The following is a 27,358-nucleotide window of genomic DNA, read 5'->3' as shown; positions in this document are numbered from 1 at the left end:
GCCCTCTTCTAGTGTGTCTGAAGACAGTGACAGGGTACTCATATACATAAAATAAATAAATATTTAAAAAAATAAAAAGAAATCTCAGCACTCAGGAGGCAGAGGTAAGTGGACCTCATGAATTCAAGGCCAGCCTGGTCTACAGAGTGAGTTTTAGTACTACACAGAGAAATTCTGTCACAAAAAACAGGGACCAGTGAGAGATTCCATTGTAAGCCTCGTACCTTTTACACGGAGTATCTAGTTACTACTTTCAGGAGGCCCCCAATGCTTTCTTCACAAAATGCAACTCCAGGCCTCCAGTGCATTGATTTGTTTTGAAGTTGTGATTCAGACATAGGTGGTCTCACATGCTTATCCAACCACAGAATCATACTCTTAACCCAAAGGGCTGTTTCTCCACTCCAACCCCTCCCCAGAACAGGGAGGACATTTATTTATTTATTCATTTATTTATTTAGAGGCAAGGTCTCATTTAGCCCATGATGGGCTCAAAATTTATATAATTTATATAATTCAAGGATGACCTTGAATTTCTAATCCCCTGCTGCCACTTCCAAAATGACTTATGTATAGTTTTATGTCTTTTACTTTTTCTTCCTTCCTTCGTTCCTTTCCTTCCTTCCCTGTCGGCGCCTGCACCGCCAGTGTGTGAGTATCGGGCGTAGGTCTGTGGGATTGAAAGAAAACACATACACGGGTCACCCTTTTTTTCAGCGAGTGCCCACAAGGCTTTACTGAGATCTCCTTATATAACAGGTGAAAATCCCCAACCAAGAAAACAACAGGGGTTGGGGATTTAGCTCAGTGGTAGAGCGCTTGCCTAGGAAGCGCAAGGCCCTGGGTTTGGTCCCCAGCTCTGAAAAAAAGAACCAAAAAAAAAAAAAAAAGGAAAAAGAAAAAAGAAAAGAAAACAGGAAAAGTCTGTGAGGTGAAAATCCGGCCCAATCAAGGGCATAAACAACTTCTTAACAACAACAAGCAGGAAGGCTGGTGGGGAGGAAGGGTGCCATGGAAAATCCCAGCCCCAAATCAGGGGCGAAGAGCAGCTCCTAAGGGTGTAAACAATTTCTTGCTATAGTAGGCTAAGAGGCTCAGCGAGGGGGGAGGGAAACACCAAGGTAGGGCCCAACACTTCCCTTCCTTTCTTTCTTATTTATCTGAGTGCTCTCTATGGGTAAAAAGAGAATCCTTATGAATGTGATCCAGGACAATTTTGGGGAGTGAGTTCTCTCCTACCATGCGAGTTCCTAAGGGCTTGTTAGCCTAGCAATTTTTCTGGCTTTTTGTATAACTGTTAATAAATGATTATTATGCCATATATAGGGACATACACCTCTGATGGTGAGATTCTGGCAGTGGAAGCAGGTAGATCACCTATTTGAAGCAAGCCTGACTTAAAGTAGGACAAACATCAAGACTAAGAATGGCCTCCACTCGGGCTGGAGAGATGGCTCAGCGGTTAAGAGCACCCGACTGCTCTTCCAGAGGTCATGAGCTCAATTCCCAGCAACCACATGGTGGCTCACAACCATCTGTAAAGAGATCCGATTCTCTCTTCTGGTGTATCTGAAGATAGCTACAGTGTACTTATATATAATAAATGAATAAATCTTAAAAAAAAAAAAAAAGAATGGCCTCCACTCTCAGCAGTACATGAACTAGGGCATGGTAGCATACACATTCTTACACTTGGGAGGTAGAGGTAGGAAAATCTTGAGTTCAAGGCCAACCTGGGTTATAAGAGAAATTGTCTCACACACAAAAAAGCTAAAATATAGCTAACAATTTACTTTTTAATTTTTTGTTTTGTTTTTAATTTTTTGTTTTGTTTTTAATTTTTTGTTTTGTTTTTTAAACAGTGACTTTTTTTTTTTTTGGTTCTTTTTTTCGGAGCTGGGGACCGAACCCAGGGCCTTGCGCTTCCTAGGCAAGCGCTCTAACCACTGAGCTAAATCCCCAGCCCCAACAGTGACTTTTTTTACAATTCATTTTATTTTTTTTTTCCGAAGCTGGGGACCGAACCCAGGGCCTTGCGCTTGCTAGGCAAGCGTTCTACCACTGAGCTAAATCCCCAACCCCAGCCTCTTTATTTTTGTTACACACACCCCATATGTACAAATATATAAATACAACTTGCTTAGTTTGTTTTTGTTGTTTGTGTTTATGTTGTTTTAGGGTTGATCACTCGGCATTGGACAAATAATAAGAGGCTCAACCCTGGGAAAACTTGATTCTCCTCCCAACAGTCATCATTGCCTGTAGGTCTTTGTCTAGGGGTGGGACCATGTGTAATTTTCCCCTTCCATGTTAACATGTCCATTGATCTTGTCATTGTTCTGGTCTTGTTTATGCAGCCATTTCTAGGAGACCCTGCTTCACAGCAGATTCCTGGGATTCAGAAGATTGTAAATCTTCTGTCCCCTTTTCCTCGATGGTCCCAGAGCCACAGACACAAGAGCTATGATATACACAGATATGTATATCTGTTAGGGCTGGGCTTCCCATGATCAGTTGATTTCTGTATTGTTTCCAGTTGTGGTTTTCTGTGATTTTTTTTTTTTGCTGTAAAGAGAGGAAGCCTTTGATGAGTGATGGTAGCTACACTTACCAATAGGTATAAAGATAAGATTTAGAATGTAGTAAGGTATTATGCTGGCCTACCAAAGCAGCAATAATAGATTCTTTTCTAAGGCTCATGACCTCACTAGCTCCAGAAAATTAACTAGGTTTCTAGTTCTATGCATGATTTCCCTCCTGTTTCGTGGGCCTATGAGACAGTTGTCACCAACATGCAAGTGGCACTTACTGCACTTTTGCATATACCTTACCCTGCTGGCAATTGTCATGGGTCATAGATGGTGCACCTGGGTAGGACTATTTAAACTGCTTCCCTCCGTTGGCAATTTGTATATTTTTCTGTCACCATGGAAACTAGAGTGCAGGAAAGAGGCTTTCAGGTCAGATCCAGCTCTAATCATCTGAGTCCTGTGTCCTAAGCATCTTCAGCAACAGGGGTCACCCTCAACCTGAGAGAAAGCAAGGTCCACATGGATATTCTAGTTTTGAGGGTCACCTGGACTATGCTGACCAACCAGTCAAAGGAAGGTTTCTCACTCCTGGTGCTAGGGATTTTGTTATCCTTGTTAGCTACATATATGCCAAAGGATTGATATCAAGACTATACAAATAACTAAAAAAATCAAGGGAACAAATGACCCAATTTAAAAATGGGGTAGGGGGAGGCTAGAGAGATGGATCAGTGGTTAAGAGCATTAGGTACTCTTCTAGAGAACCTGGATTCAACTCCCAGCACCCACATGGTGGCTCACAACTGTCTATAGCTCCAATTCCAGTGTATTTGGCACCTTTCATAGACATACTGCAGACATAACACCACTGCACATAAAATAAAAATAAATAAATCTTTAAAAGACGAGGTAGGGATATAAACAAACTTCTCAATAGGGAAAATAAAATGGCTAAGAAATACCTCAAAAATATTCATAATCCTTAGCAATTAGAGAAATGCAAATTAAAACAACATTGAGATTTTATCACAGTCAAAGTGGCTAAGGTCAGCAAAATATTGGTAATGTGGAGAAAGTGGAACTGTCATTCACTGTTGGTGGAATTGCAGATTGGAGAAGCTACTCTGGAAATTGGCATAGAGAATTCTCAAATAATTAAAAATAAGTCTACTATATGGCTCAGCTATACCACTCCTTGGCATCTGCTCCACAATTCACCAAAGGACTTGACATCCTGCTCCACAATTCACTCAGCCAAGTTCACTGCTGCCCTCTTCACAATGGCTCGGAAATGGAAACAACCTGCATGTCCTTCAAGTGACAGTTGATAATGACAATGTGGTTTACATACACCATGGATACTATTCCTATGTAAAAAAATGAAACTTGCAGGTAAATGGGTAGACATAGAAAGCTCATATTAAGTGAGTTAACGCAGACCCAGAAGGATACATGTCACATGTTCTCTCTCATTAGGTTCCTAGTTCCATACCCTCAGATGTGAGTATACAACATGGAGTAATGACAGAAACCAACAGAGCATAAAGGGACCGTAGGGGTGTGTGTAGGGCTTGAGAAGAGAATAAGAAGACACAGCTGATGTGAAGTAAGGGTGACAGAGGGAGGGAATACAACAGAGAGGGGATGGAAGGGTGATGGACAGACAACACCAAAGCTGTTGCTAAAGCCTCAAGAAAACATGCAGCGTAGGGGTTGGGGATTTAGCTCAGTGGTAGAGCGCTTGCCTAGCAAGTGCAAGGCCCTGAGTTCGGTCCCCAGCTCCGGAAAAAAAGAACCAAAAAAAAAAAAAAAAAAAGAAAGAAAGAAAAAAAAAGAAAAAGAAAACATGCAGCTTTATATTTCCCTATAATTATAAACAATACATCGAAATACACTCATATACACATGTATATGCAAGAAAGGAGAGAGAGACAGAGAATCCTTGCTTTGCTTTTTCAAGATGATTTGTGTGTATAGCCTTGGCTGTCCTGGAACTCACTCTGTAAACCAGGCCAAGCTCAAACTCAGAGATCTGGCCACCTCTGCCTCCTGAGTCCTGAGACTAAAGGCATTTGCCACCACAGCCCGTTGTGTGTATATCCTAGAGGAAGTTAGGCCACTTAGGATTGACGATGTGGTAAGGTCTGTGTATCACTAAAGAACGATAGACTCAAACAGTAAGCAAAAGCAAAGAGCATTTCTTCCTGTATGCAGGGGCCCAATTCCACCAGGATGGAAAGGCCGCAACTAAATTCATAGATTCAGTTTTAAAGCCAAAAAGAGGAACATTAGGGAGGGGTAAGTGATCTATGTTTCGATTGGTGGGTTCTGTCTCTATGATTCAGATTATCTATTCTTGCTTCATGCCAAGGAGGGGTACCTCTTCACCTCTTGGCAGCAAGTTTGGCTGTCCTTTTACAAGCTGAGGAGGGGTCCCTTTTACATAAATCTGTGGTTGTTCCGGTTCTGGCCCTGTTCTGGGAAGTAGAAACTCAGGCCTGGTCTCCTGAACTGCTAGTTTACTGCCTGTCGTGGAGTCAGCCAGGCTCAGGCCTTTCAAATGCTCCTCACAAGAGCTTGATTTTTAAAAAAGTATTATAGGCTGGAAAGATGACTCAGTCATTAAAGAGCACTGGCTACTCTTCCGGAAGATCTGGGTTCAGTTCCCAGCACCTACATGACAACTCACAACTGTCTGTAACTCCAGTTGTAGGGGAATCTAGCATGCCCGGCCCACCGCACCCCCAGACATACATTTTAAAATGAATTAAAAAGATGTATTTCATTATTCTTAATTATGTGTGTGGGTATATGCACATGAGTACTCATGTTTGTAGATGACAGAGGTACCAGGTCTCCATGGAACTGGAGTTACAGATGTATGCTCTTAACAGTATATACAGTATATGCTCTTAACCAGTAAACCATCTCTTCAGCTTTAAGAATTTAATTTTATAAATCTAGAGCCAAAACCTCTAAACACTAGGTGGTTGTTGCACAGGGCTTTCATCTCAGCACTTGGAAGGCAGAGGCAGATGGATCTCTGTGAGTTCAAGGCTAGCTTGGTCTACAGAGTGAATTTCAGGACAACTAGGACTGTTAGACAGAGAAAGCCTGTCTCGGAAAAAAAAAAAAAGCCAACCAAGACTGGAGAGATGGCTCAGTGGTTAACAGCACTGACTGCTCTTCCAGAGGTCCTGAGTTCAAATCCCAGCAACCACATGGTGGCTCACAGACACCTGAAACAGGATCTGATGCCCTCTTGTGGTGTGTCTGAACACAGCTACAGTGTACTTATATATATAATAAATAAATAAGTCCTTAAAAAATTAAAAATGTCAGGAACAAAACACCACAAGGAACATAGACTGCAGAAGTGGTTTATACCAGTCACTAATAGATGTCTGTAATGTTAAATAAGCAAAACCCATTAATGCCTGAGGCAGAGGCTTTCTAGAACTGCCTCTCATAATGGAACACTTCCAGCGTCCCAACACCCAGATTTCAAAAAGAACAGCAACAAAAGCACATAAATAAAAATTGACTTGGTCACAGAGAGAAGATATGGCAGAATCTATATCAGAGGCGGCCCAGTCATTGAGATTACAGTAAAACCTATCAAATCAGCTATATTTAATGCGTTCCGTGAGCAGAAAGAAACAATGGTCATCAGCCATTGCTGATGCGCTGGTGCGCTCCATAATCCTAGTACTAGCAAGAGCTCAGGAGGGAGACCAGCCACACAGCCAGAGGTGGTGGAGAGAAAGAAAAGGTAGACAAGGCCATGGTTATGCAAGTCTGTAAGGTGAGCCTCAGGAGGTACACACAGAAGGGTCAGGTCAAGGCAACCTGGTTTGAGATGATCGTTTAAGGCCCACCTGGACTACTACAGAAGACTGACATGAATGAGCGCCTCTGTAGAATCCCTTGAGATTTCAGCTGAGGTGCTGCAAATGTCTGGCACTGAAAATCCACTTTAATATGCCAGTGAATCAGCATGGAAATAGTTGTATTTAGAATAATCTAGAAGAGTCAGGGATGGGACAGGAGGAGAAATTAATCTCCTATAATGTGTTTGTGTAAGGTGTGCTAAGAATCAGAACCCAGGGCTTTGTACATGCTAGGCAACTCTCCTAGCTTATTTTCTTTCTTTGTTTCTCTTTCTAGGCAAGATGTCCTTTGGCCCAGGTTGGCTTCAAATACCATTATGTAGTAAAGATGACCTTGAATTTTGTTCCTCTTTCTCCTGCTCCCAGCGCTGGGATTATAGGTGTGCATCACCACATCCACTGTATGAGGCAGTGGGGATGGAAGCCAGGGCTTTATGCATGCTAGGCAAGCACTCTACCAACAGAGTCCATTTTTTAAATTTTCTGAGACATCATCTCACTATGTAGCTCTGGATGGCTTTGAACTCACAGACATCTATCTGTCTGTCTCTGCATCCCAACAGTGTTGGGATTGAAGGTGTGTACCACTATGCCTAGCAACTCTTGTTTTCTTCTTTTTCTTCTGTGGAGGCCAGAAGAGGGTACTGGATCCCCTGGACCTGGAATTACAGATGGTTATGAGCTACCATGTGGATAAGTCCTGGGAACTAAATCTGAGTCCTTTACAAGAGGAATTCCTTCAAAAGAGTTGGTTCTTTTTTTTTTAAAGATTTATTCATTTATTATATATAAGTACACTGTAGCTGTCCTTAGACACACCAGAAGAGGGCATCGGATCTCTTTACAGATGGTTGTGAGCCACCATGTGGTTGCTGGGGATTGAACTCAGGACCTCTGGAAGAGCAGCCAGTGCTCTTAACCACTGAGCCATCTCTCCAGCCCTCTTTTTTTTTTTTTAAAAGACAGCTCTCATCTTTTTTTATTTTTGATATTTATTTATTTATTTTTTAAGATTAATTTATTTATTACATATAAGTACACTGTAGCTGTCTTCAGACACACCAGAGGGCATCAGATCTTACTACTGATGGTTATGAGCCACCATGTGGTTGCTGGGATTTGAACTCAGGACCTCTGGAAGAGCAGTCAGTGCTCCTAACCCCTGTGCCATCCAGCCCTACCCCTTGTTTTCTTAAGACAGTCTCACTATGTAGCTCTTATTGTCCCTGAACTTGCTATGTCACTCTGGCTGGCTTTAAACTCTTCTTTATTCTAGTGAATTACTGCAACATATTTTCAAGAGAGATTTTTGTGAACAGTATTTAATACTTTTAAGATTTTCCAGCAGGATGTGGGGGCAGAAATGCTGTCTCAAAAAAAAAAAGATTTTCTAAAAAAGGTATTTTCTCAGGCCTGTTTAATTCCTACCTCATTGTTATTCTCTGTTCTAAGGGCTGCACTTCAGCAAGCTGACCACCAGAGGGAGTAGGCATTCAGCCATCCTGAACTTCAGACTGAATTTGGCAGAGGGAAACAGTGGCAGAAGCCTGGCAGGCAAGAGGAAGGAAAAGCAGGATGTTCCTCTTTCTCTCTCCCTTTCTTCTTCCCTCCCCCTCTCCAGCTGCAGACAAAATTGCTCTGTGGTGACAGCTCTTTCATTAATTCTTAGCTTGATTCGCAGTTCCCTGTTGGGCTTCTCAGTGCCGGACACTAAGTCGCTACTAAATTTTCTCTGTGGTTCCTATTTTCTAGGTTGAAATCTGAGTGCTATTTCTAGTACCATGCCAGAAACTTCCTAGACATTATTTCTTTTTAAGTAGATTGTATTGCCCATATTTTAAAGAAGTTACTCTGTGTGTGTGTGTGTGTGTGTGTGTGTGTGTGTGTGTGTCAAAGGACAGCTCACAGGAGTCAGTTCACTCTTTCAACCATGTGGGAAGCACTCACATTCAGCCCGTTAGGCTTGGCAGTAAGTGAAGGTTACCTGTTAAGTCCTCTCACCAACCCAGTGCCCATATTTTATAAAACAAAATGCTGAGATTGCAGTTAAATCACTAGCCAGGTGCTGTGGCATATGCCAGCAATCCCGACTGCATGGGAGAGTGAAGCAGAGGGGTGAAGTCAGCTTAGGCAACATGATAGACAGACCCTCCATCCAGAAGCCAGGGTTAAATACTCACCCAAGCTAACAGAACAAGAACTTAGTTTATCAAACCTAAAACGAATCAGACATGATGGCACATGCTATAAATTCACATAATGCTTCAAATCATCCATCACTCCAATTCCAGCCAATTCCCTCTTCTGACCTCTAAGGGCATCAAGGGCATATGTGGTGCCCACACATATAGGCAAAACATTACACATAAAAATTAAAATGAATAAATCTAATTTAAAAATTGAAAATAAATAAATCTCTTTCTTTGAGACAGGGTCTCACTGTGTAACTCAGGCTATTATGGAGCTCACTTTGTAGAACAGGTTGGCCTCCACAGAGAGATCTGCCTGCCTCTGTCTTAATAAATCTTTGTGGGGAGGGGTTGTGTGATGTCTCCCTAGTTGAAGTAACTTACTGTGGGTCAGGTGGTAGTGCACACCTTTAATCCTGGCACTCAGGAGGCAGACTTACGAGCAGCTTTCTGTAGGTACAAGGACACATTGTAACACTAGAAAATTCTGTCTTCAAAAACAAACACCTGTAACCTCCGAGTTGGAGAATGAAGACAGGAGAATCACTTGTTGCTTGTTGGTAACTAGTCTAACTCCAGGTTTAGTGACAAAGCTTGTTTCAAGGGAATACGTGAAGCACCGTAGAACAGTGTTAACCAGGGTTAACCAGCGGACAACCAATGGTATCTGCACAAACATGGGTACATAAATAAACACACACACAAATGATGAAGAAGGAGGAGGAGGATGAGGAAGAAGAGGAGGAGGAGGGGGAGGTCAACAGGACCATTAAGCTGGTGCTGCTTTACTGTGAAATTTGACTAATCCTGAGGCCCATGACCCATATGATAGAGAGAATCGACTCCTACGAGTTGTCTTTTGACTTTCCTTCACATGCACTGTGACAGACATGTACCTACTCATACACACACACACACACACACACACACACACACACACACACGGGGCGGGGTCAGTGTTGGGGTCGAGGAGTTGCGACACAAACCATACGAACACTGATCCCAGTAAGCCAGTCAGGCAGGGATGGTTTATTGAGCACACACCTAAAGACTGACCAGGTGGATAGCACATGCTCAGGAGCTGAAAGCTGCACACTGGACATTTCCGGGGGCAGCTTAGAAAGGCTGAGAATCCACCAATGAGCTCATATGCAGGTGCTGGAACTGCTGCTGGTGGTTGGCCCTGACTTAAGCCATTTTAGACAAAACAGTTCATACCAGCTTTTAATTTGATTTAACCTACCTGAAGTGTATGGTTGTGAAATTTCTTAAGCATAACAAACCTGGGGCTGGAGAGATGGCTCAGTGGTTAAGAGAACTGACTGTTCTTCCAGAGGTCCTGAGTTCAATTCTCAGCAACTACATGGTTGCTCACAACCATCAGTAATAAGATCTGATGCCCTGTTCTAGTGTGTCTGAAGACAGCAACAATGTACTGCTATAAATAAAAAATAAATATATAGATAGATATTTAAAAAGATTAACAAACCCCATAACATACAGAACATAACAGGGTATGTGGACAGTATGACCCTGCTCTTAGTCAAGTTATTTTTCTGTGTCAATGACAAGCAGGCATATTACAGCAACGATATGAAATTGCTGGCTGGTATGGAACAAAATGGCTACAGCTATGTTAGGTGGGGGTAGGCCTCAACATAGATAGATAGAAAGATAGATAGATAGATAGATAGATAGATAGATAGATAGATAGATAGACAGACAGACAGATGTATGTAAACACAAGAACTGGCTGGAGAGTGGCTCACCTGTAAGGAGCACTGGCTGCTCTTCAGAGGACCTTGGTTTGATTCCCAGTACCCATATGTTTGCTCACAATCATCTGTATCTCCAGTCTCAGGGGATCTGACATCCTCTTCTGGCTTCAACAGGCATGCACCACATGGTACACAGACTGCATGCAGGCAAAACGCCTGAAGACATAAAAATAAAATAAAATAATTAAAGCTTAGCTTCGACCCCCAGAAGTACAATAATAGCAACAAAAATCAACTGCAGGCCAGATCAGTAGCTGAGCTGTCTAGAGATCTCGGGAAACTCAGCTCTTCAAGAAGTTTTTCTAATAGGATTTCTGATTTTGGTCAGAAAATCCATGGAGAGCAAGCACAGCTCTTTTAGAATGTTTTCTAGCAGCTATCCAGAGAAGGCTGTTTGAAGAACAAACACAGATCTTTTAGAATGTTTTCTGGCTTTCTGATTTTGATCGGAAAACCCAAGAATTTTAGAATTTTTCTAACAGGATTTCTGACTTGGTTGGAATATCCAAAATTTTTTTATAGCAGCCTTTCTGGCTTTGACCAGAAAACCCATGTGCTATCCAGAGGGCTTTTAGAATTTTACTACCAGAGAGAGATGTCTCAGGCACAAAGCTAGCTGTCTCAACCAGAGAACTTTGTAGAATAGCAATAAAAAGCTGTCTCAGGTAGACTCCAGAGCCTAGAGCTATCTATAGAGAGCTACTAGGGAGCCATGTCTAGTGGAACATAGGACTTGGACTCACAATTGGACTTCAGTTCATTTGTTTTCACCTCTCTCAAACACCCTTCCCTCAGAACCCCTCTCCAAGAGTGGCCGGTCCTTGGCAGTATGAGTCATTCTCATACTAAGATTGTTACAATAGCTGTACACGGTAGGTAGCATATGAGTTTAATCCTAGCACTCCAGGGAAGGCAGAGGCAGACAGGTCTCTGTGCCTTCAAGGGCAGCCTGGTTTACACAGCAAGTTCCAGACCAATCAGAGCTACACAGTGAGACCCTGTGTTTTAGTCAGGGGTTCTACTGCTATAACAAAACACCGTGACCAAAAAGCAAGTTGGGGATAAAAGGGTTTATTAGGCTAACACTTCCACACTGCTGTTCATTATTGAAGGACATCAGGACAGGATCCTGAAAACAGGAGCTGATGCAGAGAACGTGAAGGGGTGCTGCTTATTGGCTTGCTCAGCCTGCTTTCTTTCTTTTCTTTTTACATTTTTTATGTGTTTGTTTGTTTGTTTGTTTGTTTTTTCGGAGCTGGGAACCGAACCCAGGGCCTTGCGCTTGCTAGGCAAGCGCTCTACCACTGAGCTAAATCCCCAACCCCCCCCTTTTTTTTTGAGACAGAGTTTTTCCTGGAACTCACTTTGTAGACCAGGCTGGCCTCAAACTCAGAAGTCTGCCTGCCTCTGTCTCCCAGGTGCTGGGATTAAAGGCGAGCACCATTACCACGTGGCAAAGCCTGCTTTCTTATAGAACCCAGGACCACCAACCTAGGGATGGCACCACCCACAATAGTGTGGGCCCTCCCCCATTGATTACTAATTGAGAAAATCACCTTTCAGATGGATCTCATGGAGACATTTCCTCACAGGAAGCTCCTTTCTCTCTACCTTGTATCAAGTTGACAGAAAATTATCCAGTATACCCTGTCTCGAAAACATATTGTTATAAAACCCACCCTAATAATAATACAAGGTCCAAAGGAACCTCAAGTAGATAGCATAATATTAAAATAATAAAAAGCAAAAAATGTTCCGAGAACTCACTGCAAAGCTTCAGTAATGAGAACTGTGGTCCTGTTGCTGGGGATGCAGCTCAGTGACAGAGTGTTTTGTATGTGAAAAATGCATGCTACAAAAGCACTCCATCACTGTGCTACACTCTCGGGTCGGCCTCTTAGCCATTTTGAAATGTACAGCACACTATTGTTTACTATATTCAACACGCAATATAATCCATCTCAAAGACAATTAAACGTATTCACTGTAATTGGGGCTTCAGACCTTTGCCTATCATCTCCCCATTTTCTCTACGCCTCTCAGCACCCACTTATCACCATTCCGCTCTCTGCCTCATCGAATTTAACTATAATTGAGAAAATACAGTAATTGCAGCACTCTCCACAATAGCCAAATTGTAGAGCTCAGCCTAAGCGCATGCGCACAGATGAATAGATAAGGGAAAGGGTAATATGTGTGCACAGAATGAAACCCTATTTAGGTTTGAAAAAGAAACGTTGGGGACAGTGAAATGGTTCAGGTGGTAAATGTATTTGCTGACAAATCAGACAACTCAAGTTCAATCCATTGGACCCACATGCTTGGAAGTGAGAACCAACTTCTGCAAATTGTCCTCTGACCTTCACATGCATACTGTGGCACCCACATAAAATACATATAACAAAAAATTAAGGGGGCTGGAGAGATGGCTCAGTGGTTAAGAGCACCCGATTACTCTTCCAGAGGTCCCGAGTTCAATTCCCAGCATCCACATGGTGGCTCACAACCATCTGTAAAGAGATCCGATGCCCTCTTCTGGTGTGTCTGAAGACAGCTACAGTGTACTTATATATAATAAATGAATACATCTTAAAAAAAATTAAGGGCTGGAGAGATGGCTCAGTGGTTAAGAGCACCGACTGCTCTCCCAGAGGTCCTGAGTTCAATTCCCAGCAACCACATGGTGGCTCACAACCATCTGTAAAGAGATCTGATGCCCTCTTCTGGTGTATCTGAAGACAGCTACAGTGTACTTATATATAATAAATGAATACATCTTAAAAAAAATTAAGGGCTGGAGAGATGGCTCAGTGGTTAAGAGTACCGACTGCTCTCCCAGAGGTCCTGAGTTCAATTCCCAGCAACCACATGGTGGCTCACAACCATCTGTAAAGAGATCTGATGCCCTCTTCTGGTGTATCTGAAGACAGCTACAGTGTGCTTATATATAATAAATGAATAAATCTTTAAAAAAATTAAATTTTGTCATTTAGAACAACAAAGGTGGGGGTTGGGGATTTGGCTCAGTGGTAGAGCGCTTGCCTAGCAAGCGCAAGGCCCTGGGTTCGGTCCCCAGCTCCAAAAAAAAAAAAAAAAAAAAAAAAAAAAAACAACAACAAAGGTGGAATTAGGGAACTTGAATCAACTTTGAAACATGATAAGTGAATGAAGTCAGATATAAAGGACAAGTGGGGTAGGATTCCACTTAGAATAGGCAAAGTCATAGAGGAAGCATTGACTGCAACTTTCTAAAACATTATTACACTGCCTGAGAAAAACACTGTCTTAATAAAAGAGAAATTTCAGATGTGTGTGGCACATTTTAATCCTAGTACTCAGAAGGTAGATATAGGTAGATCTCTGGGGGGGGGGGGCAGACAGAGACAGGAAACAGAAACAAAGGGAGATGGAGGGAGGGAGAGGGAGGGGGAGGGGAAGATAGGGGAGGGGGAGGGGGAGGGGAAGATGGGGGAGGGGGAGGGGAAGATGGGGGAGGGGAGAGGGAGAGGGAGATTCGGGAAACATTTCAACTCATATGATAAAAGTCATCCTCAGAATTTTCCTAAGGATTTTTTTTAGTAAACAATATGTTTAAGCATCAAAAAGAAACAAAACTGGACAGAGGCCATAAATCGCATATGTACAGGAATGAAATATACATGGTTCTTTTCTCAGACAGGATTGCTCTACTATGTTGCTCTGGCTGTCCTAGAACTCACCATGTAGACCAGGCTGGCCTTGAATTCACAGAGAACTGCCTGTCTCTACCTCCTGAGTACTGGAATGAAAGGTGTATGCCACAGAGCCCAGTCAACATTTTTTAAAAAGCCAGTTTCTCTACTGACCTAGAAGTCACTGTGTAGACCAAGCAGACCTCAAAACTCATAAAGATCCATCTACCTCTGCTTTGCAACTGCTGGGATTAAAAATATGTATACCGGGGATGGGGATTAAGCTCAGTGGTAGAGCGCTTGCCTAGCAAGCGCAAGGCCCTGGGTTCGGTCCTCAGCTTGGAAAAAAAGAAAAAAAAATGTATCCCACCATATCTGGCATATAGGATTTTAACTAGGTGAACTGCAGGGAGCAGAGGAAGCCCGAGTACTTAAAGTCCTGAGTGGATGTGTGTTGCTGATGTGAGCTGGCCATGTCAAGAGTTCTAGCCTCAGATGGTCAAGCCTTCCTCCTAGGTGAGGCTCTGCAGGAATGCAAAGCCTACCTCTTGCTTGAGTGCAAATGTTGATACTGTGTGCAGAAAGTGCCCTCTGAAGCTCTCTCCTTGATATTTATGGTCTGAAGGCTGCTGCTAACCCAAGAGTAGTTAAACCTGTCTCCTTGGCCAGCTATAAATAGCCTGCTTCCCTGTTCAAATGTGTTATGGTTTGTGTATGCTTGGCCCAGGAAGTGGCAATATTAAAAGTTGTGGCTCTGTTGGAGTAGGTGTGTCACTGTGGGTGTGGGCTATCAGACCCTCATCCTAGCTGCCTGGAAGTCAGTATTCTGCTAGCAGCTTTCAGATGAACATGTAGAACTCTCAGCTCCTCTAGTGCCATGCCTGCCTGGATGCTACCATGTTCCTGTCTTGATGATAATGGACTGAACCTCTGAACCTGTAAGCCAGACTCAATTAAATGTTGTTCTTATAAGAGTTGCCTTGGTCATGGTGCCTGTCCACAGCAGTACAACCCCAACTAAGACAAAGTGTATATTTAAATACACTGAGCTTCTGCAACGCTGAAGCTTCTCCATTAGAGAGCCCTGTCCACTAGATCCCAGCTTTTCCATGCACCTGTATATCCTTCCCTCATTCTCTTCTAACCCCTGTTAGGGTAATCCTGGGAGCCATGAAGGATGGGACAGCGAATACAAACAAACAAACAAACAAACACCCAAACAAACTGGTTTTACTAGCCATCTAAAGATTATAAATTAAATACAAAACAAGACACTAATTTTTATTATAAAAATGGTAGTATCAGGAACATCTCAAACACACCCCTCCCTCCAAGGCTCAGGGATCATTGAGGAAGAGAAGCCAGAAAAGACTGTAAGAGTCAGAAGCAAGGGATACATACAAAGAAACATACAAAATACAGGGAAACATTTTCATTGCACATATGAACTCAGTGATTATGACAAAAAGCCCAAGACTTTCAAAGGCTCGGACCAGACAAAGTCCCAGTAATTGGGTGAGGTTTACCACTGTGGGAATGAAGTCCCACAACCTACTGAGGAGCTATTAGATTTGATAGCTGCTGGCAAAGGGAGAATCTGTTTTATTTTAAGAGTCTGGAGCTGGAGAGATGGCTCAGTGGTTAAGAGCACTGGCTGCTCTTCCAGAGGTCCTGAGTTCAATTTCCAGCAACCACATGGTGACTCATAACCATCTGTAATGGGATCTGATGCCCTCTTGTGGTGTGTCTGATGACAGCTATAGTGTGCTCACATTAAATAAATAATATTTTAAAAAAAGAGACTGACCCCTGGAAGGTCTACAACACTCCAGGGCATGCTACCAACCAAGAGTGGGAAACACAAATCGGACTACTACATGGGTGGGTGGAGAGGTGGGAGCCATCTGGGAGAGGTTGCAGGAGGACGTGAATAGGATCAAAATACATTGTTTGAAATTCTCAAAGAATTTATAAATATTCTAAATAGCAACATCAAATAACATATTATTTGACAAGAATATAGAAACAGACACCCTTCTGTTTTGTTGTTCAGCTGTTTGTATAAGTTTTGGAAAGGCAAATGTCAAAACATTTTGCCAGTCATAGTGGCACATCCTTTTAGTCTCAGCCAGCCTGATCTACTTAGAGAGTTCCAGGACAGCCAAGGCTACATAGAGAAACCCTGTTTCAAAACAAAACAAAAGAAACATACAAAAGTTAGTAAGTAAAGAAAAACCCAATTCCAATAGGCCTTCAACAATAAAGAGAATTTCTTGGTTCATTCCATTACTGACTTCAGAAGAGCAGGTATCGTATTGCTTTGATTCCATAGATAACAATATCAAAGACCCAATTTCCTTCCATCAGCCTTCTAAGTATGCTCTCTATTTTAAAATTGATTCATTCCTTGGTAGCAAAAGGAATGAAGTATTTGAAGGCAGCCACCACGCTGTCTAAAAGAAAAGGCTGGCTTCTTGCACCTCACCCAGAAAAAAACAAACACAAAAACTTCTACCCACAAATCCTTCAGCAAATCCCCTCAATCATTTTACTGGGTCTTGGTGCATTCCTAAACAATCCCTGTGAACAGGAAAATGGTGTCCCTGGGCTTAGCCTGAGTTGCCTGAACCAATCTATGAGGCTTACATGCATGATTGGGTTTCACCCATGGTACAGCACCCCAGAAGCTGGTGAAATCATTTCTGCCTCTCCACCTCCAATATTATATGAGTACTGATGAAATGAGGAAGATGTGACATGAACTGGCCAAGGAACAATAGCAGCTACTAAGTGATATCCAGCAGTTCCTCTAGGAGTTTATCCTGCAGTATGCTGTCCGTGTGTACAAATAAGTATTCAAGGGGATTTGCATGGCAGGAAACTGCAAAGAAATGAAATGTTGGGGACACGTTCAATTATGATACAACCATACAGAAGAAAAAGGCACTATGTGTATATTGGTATGATACAGTCTTAGAGATGTACTCATGAAAGAATGGATTAATAGCATATTACCTTTTTGGAAAAAGCAGAAAAACATATTGATACAAACATACATGCCAGTAGGCATGGTGGCACAAGCCATAATCCCAGCACTTGGGAGGAAGTTCACCTCCAGTTTGAGGCCGTCCAGGACTACATAGTGAGTTCCAAGCAATCAGAGGCTAAACAGTGAGACCCCCTTTCAAACCAACAACAAAGACCATTAGCAATAATGGTTGTCTCTGGAGAGAGAATTGGGGAACTGAAGTAATTAATATATGACTTTTAAAAAGTGTGGGTGTGGGACTGGAGAGATGGCTCAGTGGTTAAGAGCACTGACTGCTCTTCCAGAGGTCCTGAGTTCAATTCCCATCAACCACATGGTGGCTCACAACCATCTGTAATGGGATCCGACACTCTCTTCTGGTGCATCTGAAGACAACAGCTTATACATATTAAATAAATAAATCTTTAAAACCAACACAAAACTTTGTATATGTGTTGTGTGTGTACATGCTTCTGTCAGTGTTCAGTACTGGATCCTCTGAAGCAGACTTTCCAGGTGTTTGTGAACTATACAACAGGGATGATGGGAGTTAAACTCTTATGCCCAATCCCAGGAGTTAAACTCTTCCTCTGGAAGAACAGTAAATGCTTTTAAAGTACCAAGCCATCTCTCCAGTTTTCATATTTAACTTTTATTCTATATCCTTTTATAATACCTGACTTTTATTTTTATTTTTAAAAGATTTGTTTATTTTATGTATATGAGTACACTGTAGCTGTCAGGCACACCAGAAAAAGGCATCAGATCCCATTACAGATGGTTGTGAGCCACCATGTGGTTGCTGGGAATTGACCTCAGGACCTCTGGAAGAGCAGTCAGTGCTCTTAACCTCTGAGCCATCTCTCCAGCCCAATACCTGACTTTTTTTTCTTTTTTCTTTTCTTTTCTTTTTTTTTTTTTTGGAGCTGAGAACTGAACCCAGGACCTTGCAGCTTTATTAGGCAAGCGCTCTAGCACTGAGCTAAATCCCCAACCCCAATACCCGACTTTTAAATGAATGTCTAGCTATAATTTAAAAACATTTTTAGTTCCAGGTTTCTAATTTCTACCTTTCAGATTGTCCATGATACAAATATTTGCTAACCTAGCATAGACAGTCTTGCTTAGTGTTCTGTTGCTGTGATAATGACATAACCAAAATCAGCCTAGGGAGGAATGCGGTTACTTCATCTCACAAGTTATAGTCCACCACTGAGGAAAGCTAAGGGCAAGGAGTGAAGGCGAAAATCGAGACCACCTATAACACTCCTCACTGGCTTGCTCCTCGGTTCAGGTGGCCCAGGCCCACCTGCCTATGGATGTTACTGCTCCCAGGTGTAAAATCAGTTTCTCCAACAGAGTCACACTGGGGATACAGACCACCCCATGCCCAGCAGTAAGAACACAATGGTATGTTGGAAGATATTTGCTCATAATGCTTTGGGCATGTTTTACCTTCTTTGTCTTCTGCTTTTCTGTTATGGTTTCTGGTCTTATATTTGGAGGTGGGGGTAGGGGTGTTCATGTGTGTGCATTTGTTTCCCATGCTTCTTTTCTCTATGTCTATTGTTTTAGTCTGGTTTGTTTGGGTTTCTTATTGCCCTTTTTGTTTTCAGAAGAGAGAAAGAAGTCATGGAGTTGGATGGGTGGGGAGGTAGGGAGGATCTGGGAGGAGATAAGGGAGGGGAAACTGTGATCAGAATATACTGTATGAAAACAAATTTATTTTCTCCCTCCCCCCTTCCCTTCCTTTCTTTTTGGTTTTTCAAGACAGGGTTTCTCCATGTAGCCCTGGTTGTCCGGGAACTCACTCTGTAGGGAACTCACAAAATGGAATATAATGTAATATAGTTGATGGTTACAGAACTTACAGAACACGATTACAGAATGGGGAGCTGCTGGGGATGCAGCTCAGTGGTAGAGCACAATTTAGCATGTTTCCAGCCCTGGGTTCAATCCCCAGTGCCAAAATATTTCATTCCAAATTATCCAGAAAGGAAAAGAAACAAACTTCTTCACATTAGGTATTGTATCTGCTCACAGTTTTTCATGCCCCCCCCAGCAGTTCTCAACCTTCCCAATGCTGCCACCCCTTATTAATGCAGTTCTTCATGGTGTGGTGACTGTCAACCATAAAAATAGCCATTACTACTTCATAACTAATTTTGTTACGGTTATGAATTGTACTGTAAATATTTTTTGAGAGAGGTTTGCTAAAGCTGCCCTGACCCACAAGCTGATAACTGCTGCTCTCAATGTTCTAGTGTATGTTTGAAATGCTTAGAAATCAGATGAATCATGCGCCGTGGCGGCACACGCCTATAATCAGAAAGAGGCAGGAGGATGCTACCCAGCCATTATTTCCCACCCTTCCACATGCACCCCAAAAGGGAAAAGGAGAGGGATAGGTGGATTAATCAACTAAACTGTTAATTGTGACTTTCTATGAAGAGTAAATTAGAGGAATTCATTTTTATTCCACTCAATTCTACAAACATGTTCCATTTTAGAAGTGAAGGAGTCTCACATGAAAATATCTCATGCCATACATGGTAGAACATATTGAAATCCCAGCACTCAGAGCACAGAGGCAGGAGGATCAGGAGATCAAGGCAAATGGGGTCATAGATAGGCCAGTTTGAGTCACCACTATAATCACATGCACAAAGACACATACACACATGATTCGATGTTAATAAGTTAAATTAAAAGATAAGGTCTTACATAGCAGCGTCTGTAGCCTCCTCCTGGCTCTTTTTTGAGACAGGCTCCCTTTATTATATAGCTCTGGCAGTCCTGGACCTCACTACATAGACCAGGCTGTCTTCAAACTCAGAGATACAGCATGCTGGTCACAAGCTCACAGAGATCCACCTGTTTCAGCTTCCTGAATCTTGAAACTAAAGACAGGCACCACCACACTGGAGTTTTTTTCCTTTCAGGGTTCAAGGTGAGCTCAGCTTCTCAGAGAGTACTTGCTTAGCACATGCAAGACCCCAGTTTAAAATCAAGTTCCAGGACAGCCAGGGCTGTTACACAGAGAACTCCTGTCTCGAATGAATGAATGAGTGAATGAGTGAATGAGAGAAAGAAAGGAAGAAAGAAAGAAAGAAAGAAAGAAAGAAAGAAAGAAAGAAAGAAAACCCAGGCACAAGAAGAGTACTTGCTAGGTGGTGGTAAGAAGGTAGTCTATTTTATATATGCTATCTTGGTTATGTTTCTTCACTCAATATAGAACCTGAAGTGGCCACCTCTTGTAGCCAGGCATGGCTCCCAGTGGAGGGATAAGGATGGTCACCAACCCACCCACAAAACTTTTGACTCAAAGTTTGTCCTGCCTAAAAGAAATGCAGTGACAAAAAATGGAGCAGAGACTGAGGGAGCGTTCAACCAATAACTGGCCCAACTTGAGAGCCATCCCATGGGCAGGCACCAATCCTTGACACTATTAATGATACTCTGCTATGTTTGCAGTCAGGAGTCTAACATGGCTGTCCCGAGAGGCTCCACGAAGCAGCTGACTGAAACAGGTAGAAACCCACATTCAAATAGATGATGAAGCTTGGGGACTCTTATGGAAGAACAGGAAGAAAGATTGAGGGCCCCAGAGGGGATAGAAACGCCACAGGAAGACCAACAGAGTCACTACTCTGGACCCTTGGGGCTCTCAAGAGTCTGAACCACCAACCAAAGAGCACATATGTGCTAGACCTAATTAGGCTGCCATGTCTGGCCTCAGTGGGAGAGGATGCACTTAACCCCTGCAAAGACTTGATGTGCCAGGGTGGGGGGAATACGCCTCTCAGAGGAGAAAGGGGGCATGGGGAGAGGAGCTGTGTGAGGGAATACCAGGAGACGGAGCAGCAGTCAGGACAGAAAGTGAATAAATAATGGAGAAAAAAAGAGCAGGGCAGTGGTGGCACATGCATTTAATCCCAGCACTAGGAGGCAGAGGGAATTGGATCTCTGAGTTCAAGGCCAGCCTGGTCTACAAAGCAAGTCTAGGACAGCCAGGGCTACACAGAGAAACCCTGTGTCAACAAATAAACGAAAAGACTACTAGTCTCCTTATTTCAACTTGAAATCTTAGAAAAAATATATATATTTATCTTTTCACAAAAAACAAACAAAAACAAAAAAAAAACAAAAAAACAAACCATGTCATCTCCAGGGGCTGGGGAGATGCTCAGCAGGCGGAAGCACTCATCATTCAAGCCTAGGAACCTGAGTTTGGTCCCTAGGATCCACATCTGGAAAAAGAAAACTGACTCCACAAAGGTGCCCTTTGAACTATACATGTGAGCCATGGTGTTCACGTGACTATGTATGAGTACACATACATGTATACTTCAACACCCAGGATTTTCTTTTCTTTCCTTAAAAGCCAGAGCCTCCCATGGGCTTAGCTATACTATAGCACTCAGTGTACACTGAGCTATAACTCCAGCCCTAGGATTCCCTTCTCTGTCATCCTTCTACACCTCTACCCACCTTCATTTTTCTGAGACAGGGTTTCAGTGTGTAGGCCCCACAGGCCTGGAACCCCCTATGTAGACCAGGCTAGCCTCAAACTCAGAGGTTCACATACCTCTGCCTCCCAGAATACTGGGGTTAAAGACCCGGCTCTCCTTTGGTTGAGACAAGGCCACATGTAATCTAGGCTGACCTGGATCCTCCTGTCTCAGCTTCTTAAGTAGCTAGGAGGGCTGGAGAGATGGCTCAGCGGTTAAGAGCACCCGACTGCTCTTCCAGAGGTTATGAGTTCAATTCCCAGCAACCACATGGTGGCTCACAACCATCTGTAAAGAGATCTGATGCCCTCTTCTGGTGTATCTGAAGACAGCTACAGTGTGTACTTATATATAATAAATAAATACATCTTTAAAAAAAAAAAGTAGCTAGGACAACAGCAAAGATTCCAGAACCTGGCTCCTACCCATTCTTCATCACCTCAACTGAGGTCATTCATTCAGCAAACATTTATTTATTGGTCAGATATTACATATGCTAGGTAAAATTTGATCCTGGGTATTGGATTAATATAACATTTTACTTTAGTGGAAAAGAAATAATGTACAAATAAACAAATAATCATATAATAAGATAACATTAATAGTGCTGGAGAGATGACTCAGCGGTTAAGAACACTGACTGCTCTTCCAGAGGTCCTGAGTTCAAATTCCAGCAACCACATGGTGGCTCACAACCATCTGTAATGAGATCCGATGCCCCCTTCTGGTGTGTCTGAAGACAGCTACAGTGTACTCACATACATAAAATAAATCTTTAAAAAAAGATAACATTAATGATGCTAACATTTAGATGCGTGCCCTGTACCGGGCACTGACTGTGCTGAGAGGTTTGCATGTTTATTTAATACTTCTAATAAATTAATGATTCAGTCTTACTATTTCTGTTTATTCTCAGTACTTAGCTGTATTGAAGCATGTAGCTCCTCAATACTTTAAGGTCAGACAGCTAGACAGTGAAGAGTTTGACATCATAGTGTGTCCCCTTGCTTCTGTTCTATTGCTTCTCCTTTACGGAAACTTCAGTTGATAATGGTTATTGGAAAAATAATCAAGGCTAATCTGAACATAACTGGACATTAGATGTTGATTTAAAGATCATTGGGTTCGGTCCCCAGCTCCGAAAAAAAGAACCAAAAAAAAAAAAAAAAAAAAACCAAAAAAAAAAAAAAAGATCATGTAGATGGCCTTTCTGAGCCAGGCCTGTATTGTAACACTCCAGAGGGCTCTGAGTTCAAGGCCCCCCTAGGCTTCGAGTAACTGAGATTACAGGCCTGCACAACCATATGCAGATCAATCAATCAATTTATCTATCTATCTACCTATCTATCTATCTATCTATCTATCATCTATCTATCTATCTATCTATCTATCTATCTATCATCTATCCATCTATCTATGCATTTAACAGGATCTATGTAACCCTGGCTTTCCTGAAACTCACTATGTATACCAGGTTGGTCTACAGAGAGCTGCCTGGTTTTAATTCCATAGTGCTGAGATTAAAGGCTTTTGCCACCATGACTTGCTCCATACCTAGATTTCTTTTCTTCTTTTTTATCATGTTTTTTTTTTTTTTGTTCTTGTTTTTTGTTTTTTTGAGACAGGGTTTTTTGAGACAGTTCTGGTTGACCTGGAACTCACTTTGTAGACAAGGCTCTCCTCAAACTCACAGAAATCTGCTTACCTTTGTCTCCTGAGTATAGACTTTTAAAAAAAATTCTAATTTGTTGGAATACTCTTGCAAAAAGACACAAATAATATTTTGCTGTTCCGTTCGCCTAGGAAAGATAGGTTAATGGTGGATTCTTTCCTTTATTGACCAGTTCTCAACTTAATTAATTCCTTATCACGAGAGGTGATCTGAAATCTGGACAAAAATTACTCTAGAAGAAAAAAAGAAAAAAAGGAAAGAAAAAAGAATGCCTGCTGATCTTGCAGTAGATGTGAATTAAATTTCCAAGACCTTCATCAGGTGGCTTAGAACTGCCTGAACTCCAGCTCCAGAGGGATCCCCATTTCTCACATCCAAGGGTGCCTAAACTGCACACTCCTACGTGCATGTGGACACACACACACACACACACACACACACACACACACACACGCACATCAAAATAAAAGAAGTCTTATGTAGAAAAGAATAGAAGACCACATTACTTCTTCACTTCCGCCCATGGAGCTTTCTTTCAAGTTCATCCACATACCTCCCATTCTCCTCAGCATAACTACTTAGTCTGAACTATGTTTTGTTTTAATCCAGACATAATAGTACATACTGGTAGTCCCAGGTGAGAGTGCTGCAAAATAGGTTAAACTCAAATCTTAAGGCCATCCTGGCCATCAGAAACCTGTCTCCTTAAGAAAAGAGGGTTAGGTGGTTAAGGGATCCATTACTTTTACAGAGGACCACAGTTTGAGGCTCAGCAACCACATGGCAGGTCACAACTGTCTGTAACTTGAATTCCAGAAGATCTCCTACCCTTTTCTGACCTCCAGGGACACTAGGTACACATGTGACGCAGAGATACACCTGAAGACAAGACACTTATGCAGGTAATAAATACATTCCTTAAAGAATTATGGGTCCATGTCATCACTCTTTTTGTTGTTTTTTTTTTTTTGAAACAGGGTCTCTCTGTGTCCAGAAACTTGTGTTGTAGGCCAAGATAGTCTTGAACTCATAGAGGTCCTCTTGCCTCTGCCTCCTGAGTGCTGGGATTAAAAGCAAGCTCCACCGCCACCATATGGCTCCATGTCACCACTCTTGGATACAATATTTACTGGCAATTTTGTCATCTTAGTCTTCTCTTTTCTTTTTCTGTCACAAGGTCTTGCTATGTAGCCTTGTCTGGCTTTGAATTTGCACCAATCAAACTGCCTCTACCTCCTACGGGTAAGGATTACACACATAACTCACTACCCCTGCTAAATAGGTAGGTTTGTTTGTTTATTGGAACAGAATTTCTAGTAGCCCAGGCTGGTCTTAATTTCCTTACAGAGGACTACTTTAAACTTGTCACCATGGCGCCTGTACATCTCAGTGAAAGGATTACAACCCTGCACATGCCACCACTTGTGCCTCATTAAATGAATCTTATTTTGGTAGCAACACTATTATAAACTTTTCCATATGTTTTCTTTCTTTAGGGGGGGCGTTTTTGCCGCTGCAGAAGCAGGGGGGAGGGGAGACAGAACAAGGTTTCCACACAACCCTGGCTGTCCTGAAACTGTTGATCAGGCTGGCCTCAAATTCAGATTCCTGTCTGTCTCTGGATCCTGTGCAATGGAATTAAATATGTATACCAACATGCCTGGCTCATCTATACATTTTCATCAATAATTATAGAGAATTTAAAGATTTGATGATAAAGGGATTATTAATTTTTTTTCATTTTCTGTGTAAGTGTTTTGCCTGCATAATATGTTTGCACACCACTATCTTCCAGACTCATAGTTATTCTTCTTTTAAAATAACAAAGCACCTAGATTTGGTGGCATACACCGTTATACCCAGCACCCTGCAGTCAAAGTTAGGCAGATCTCTGTGAGTTAAGTCAGGGTGGTCAACCTAACTACCAGACCCAGCCAGAGCTACATAGTAAGTGAGACCCTGTCTAAGAAGCAAACAAAACCTTCAGCTGTAGGCTGACAAGATGAATTACTGAGTTAAGATAATTGTCCCCAGGGGGTTGGGGATTTAGCTCAGTGGTAGAGTGCTTGCCTAGCAAGTGCAAGGCCCTGGGTTCGGTCCCCAGCTCCGAAAAAAAGAAAAAAGGAAAAGATAATTGTCTCCAGGACTGATGGACTCTGATCACCAGAACCTACCTGGTGAAAGGAGAACCAACTACTTCACATTGTTTTCTGATCTCAATACAAGCCATGGCAGGTGGTATATTTCTCCCAACACACACAGAACAAATAAATGTAATTTTTTCAATTGAGAAAACAAAAACTTCAGTCATTGCTAAGAGCTGTCTTAGTGCCATCTGAGAACAGGCAAAATCTAAGATCCTTCTAGAATCTTTGAAGAAGATCATCCCCCCCCAGCCCCCTAGTCTGCTCCTAACTGGGGTCCCTAACTCTTGATCAGTGATATCACACACCAACATGAGCCTTTTCTAAGCCACTCTGACCACACTGATGGCCTGATCCTTGACCTCAGTGAGACTGCAGCCACCGCACCCCTGCTACCTCAAATCAAGACACTCTCCCCGGTGTACCTGACTTCATACTCCCTGGCAGCAGCCACTTCAGTGTTACTGCCCTTGGGACTCCCTCATCCACTATCCTCTCTCTCTCTTTCCACTCCCAAAGTCCCAAGTCACTGCGAGAGGGAGAATCAGGAAGACAAATATAAATCCGTGCTGTCCAATTTCAAGTTGGCCCTTGCAGCTGCTCAGCAACCCTTTATTTGTCCCCTGCATTCCCTGGCACTCTCTCCTCCGCAGAGATGTTCAGACCATCCGTCTTCTTCTGAAACTACAAATTCCTGTGTCATTCCTACTTCAAAGGACTCCGTGCGGGATACTCTGATCAGATTAACTGGTCCATCTGCAACAAATTAGTATTATCCAGCCCTGTCTCTTACCTATCCAGTTCCCTTCCTGAAACGCAATCAACATTATTTCTCTCATTTAGTCATCCTTAGATATTTCGTGACCCTACTGGTAAGAATATGGAAACAAGAGAATGTACATTGGTTGTTGTACATGAGAAGAGAGAAAGATATTCCAACAGAGGACTCATCCTGGGCAAAGGCGCAGAGGGAACTAAGATATATTTAGAAAACAGGAGTAGTGAATAGAGTAATCCCCTGAGAAATAATCCCAGCTGCTGCCTCAACTGCTGCTTCTCCTTTTCCAGCTCTGACGTCAGCCTGAATGTCCTTCGCCTGGCCTGGTCTACATACCAGCTGTATGGAAACTGGACACTACGAGGCCCCTTGTGCATCCTACCTTCCCTGGACCTCTGTTACTATTTATTGAGCTTTGACCCCAACCATCTGTTTCAGTCCTGGTAAAGAGGTCTGGGTTCCGCTCTGAGTCACGCTCCAAGCCAGTGAGCAGTCTTCCATTTCTTTTGTCACACAGACAATCTCTCTACACCACTAAAAGCAGGTCAATGAATATAAGACATTTTTATAAAAATGTTAATACAAGGAGGTCAAAAGAACAGATGAAACTATACAACAGACATGCAGTAAATAAAACCCAGGCTTCACAACTGAGAAACTGTCCAACTTCTGCCATAAAAACCTTACAAGTGCAGACCTCTAACCCCAGCAGTCAGGAGAACAAGGCAGAAAGAGAACAAGTTCAAAGCCACCCTGGGTTACTACTGAGTTCAAATTTAGCCTGAGTTGTATAGGAAAATTCTTTCTTTCTTTTTTTTTTTTTTTTTTCAGAGCTGAGGACCGAACCCAGGGCCTTGCGCTTGCTAGGCAAGCGCTCTACCACTGAGCTAAATCCCCAACCCCAGGAAAATTCTTAAAATCATTGCAAGAAGGTAAAAACAGAAGAGTATGAACTTTTAGTGGCATACATGGTACTATAATCCCAGTCCAAAGCTTATGGCTGGGGAAAGTTATCCACTACTGTTCCTTTGCTAACTAGACATATCTGCATTCCAATCCCTTCTAAATAACTGTTTATGCTCATTGACTAGCAGTGCTGTCATTTTTGATCAGAGAACTTCTTTTTGCAGTGGCCAGCAGTGACTGCAGAGATTAAAGTGCTGAGA

At 42.4% G+C, this 27,358-nt stretch overlaps 1 long non-coding RNA gene across 1 annotated transcript in view; it reads right to left on the bottom strand.

Annotated features, from left to right (window-relative positions):
• Positions 1-1,869: 1,869 nt before the first annotated feature.
• The window catches only part of LOC147998258 (uncharacterized), a 31,418-nt gene continuing 5,929 nt past the window's right edge, over positions 1,870-27,358 (bottom strand). The window contains exons 2-3 of the long non-coding RNA XR_015646986.1: positions 10,380-10,544; positions 1,870-2,565 (exon numbers count right to left, since the gene is read on the bottom strand). This is a non-coding gene — a long non-coding RNA (uncharacterized LOC147998258). The remainder of the gene's footprint in view (positions 2,566-10,379; positions 10,545-27,358) is intronic.

This window comes from Rattus norvegicus, chromosome X (assembly GCF_021556685.1).
Source record: "Rattus norvegicus strain SHRSP/BbbUtx chromosome X, alternate assembly SHRSP_T2T, whole genome shotgun sequence".
Classification (NCBI taxonomy): domain Eukaryota; kingdom Metazoa; phylum Chordata; class Mammalia; order Rodentia; family Muridae; genus Rattus; species Rattus norvegicus.
This window is presented reverse-complemented; position numbering and strand designations above follow the sequence as displayed.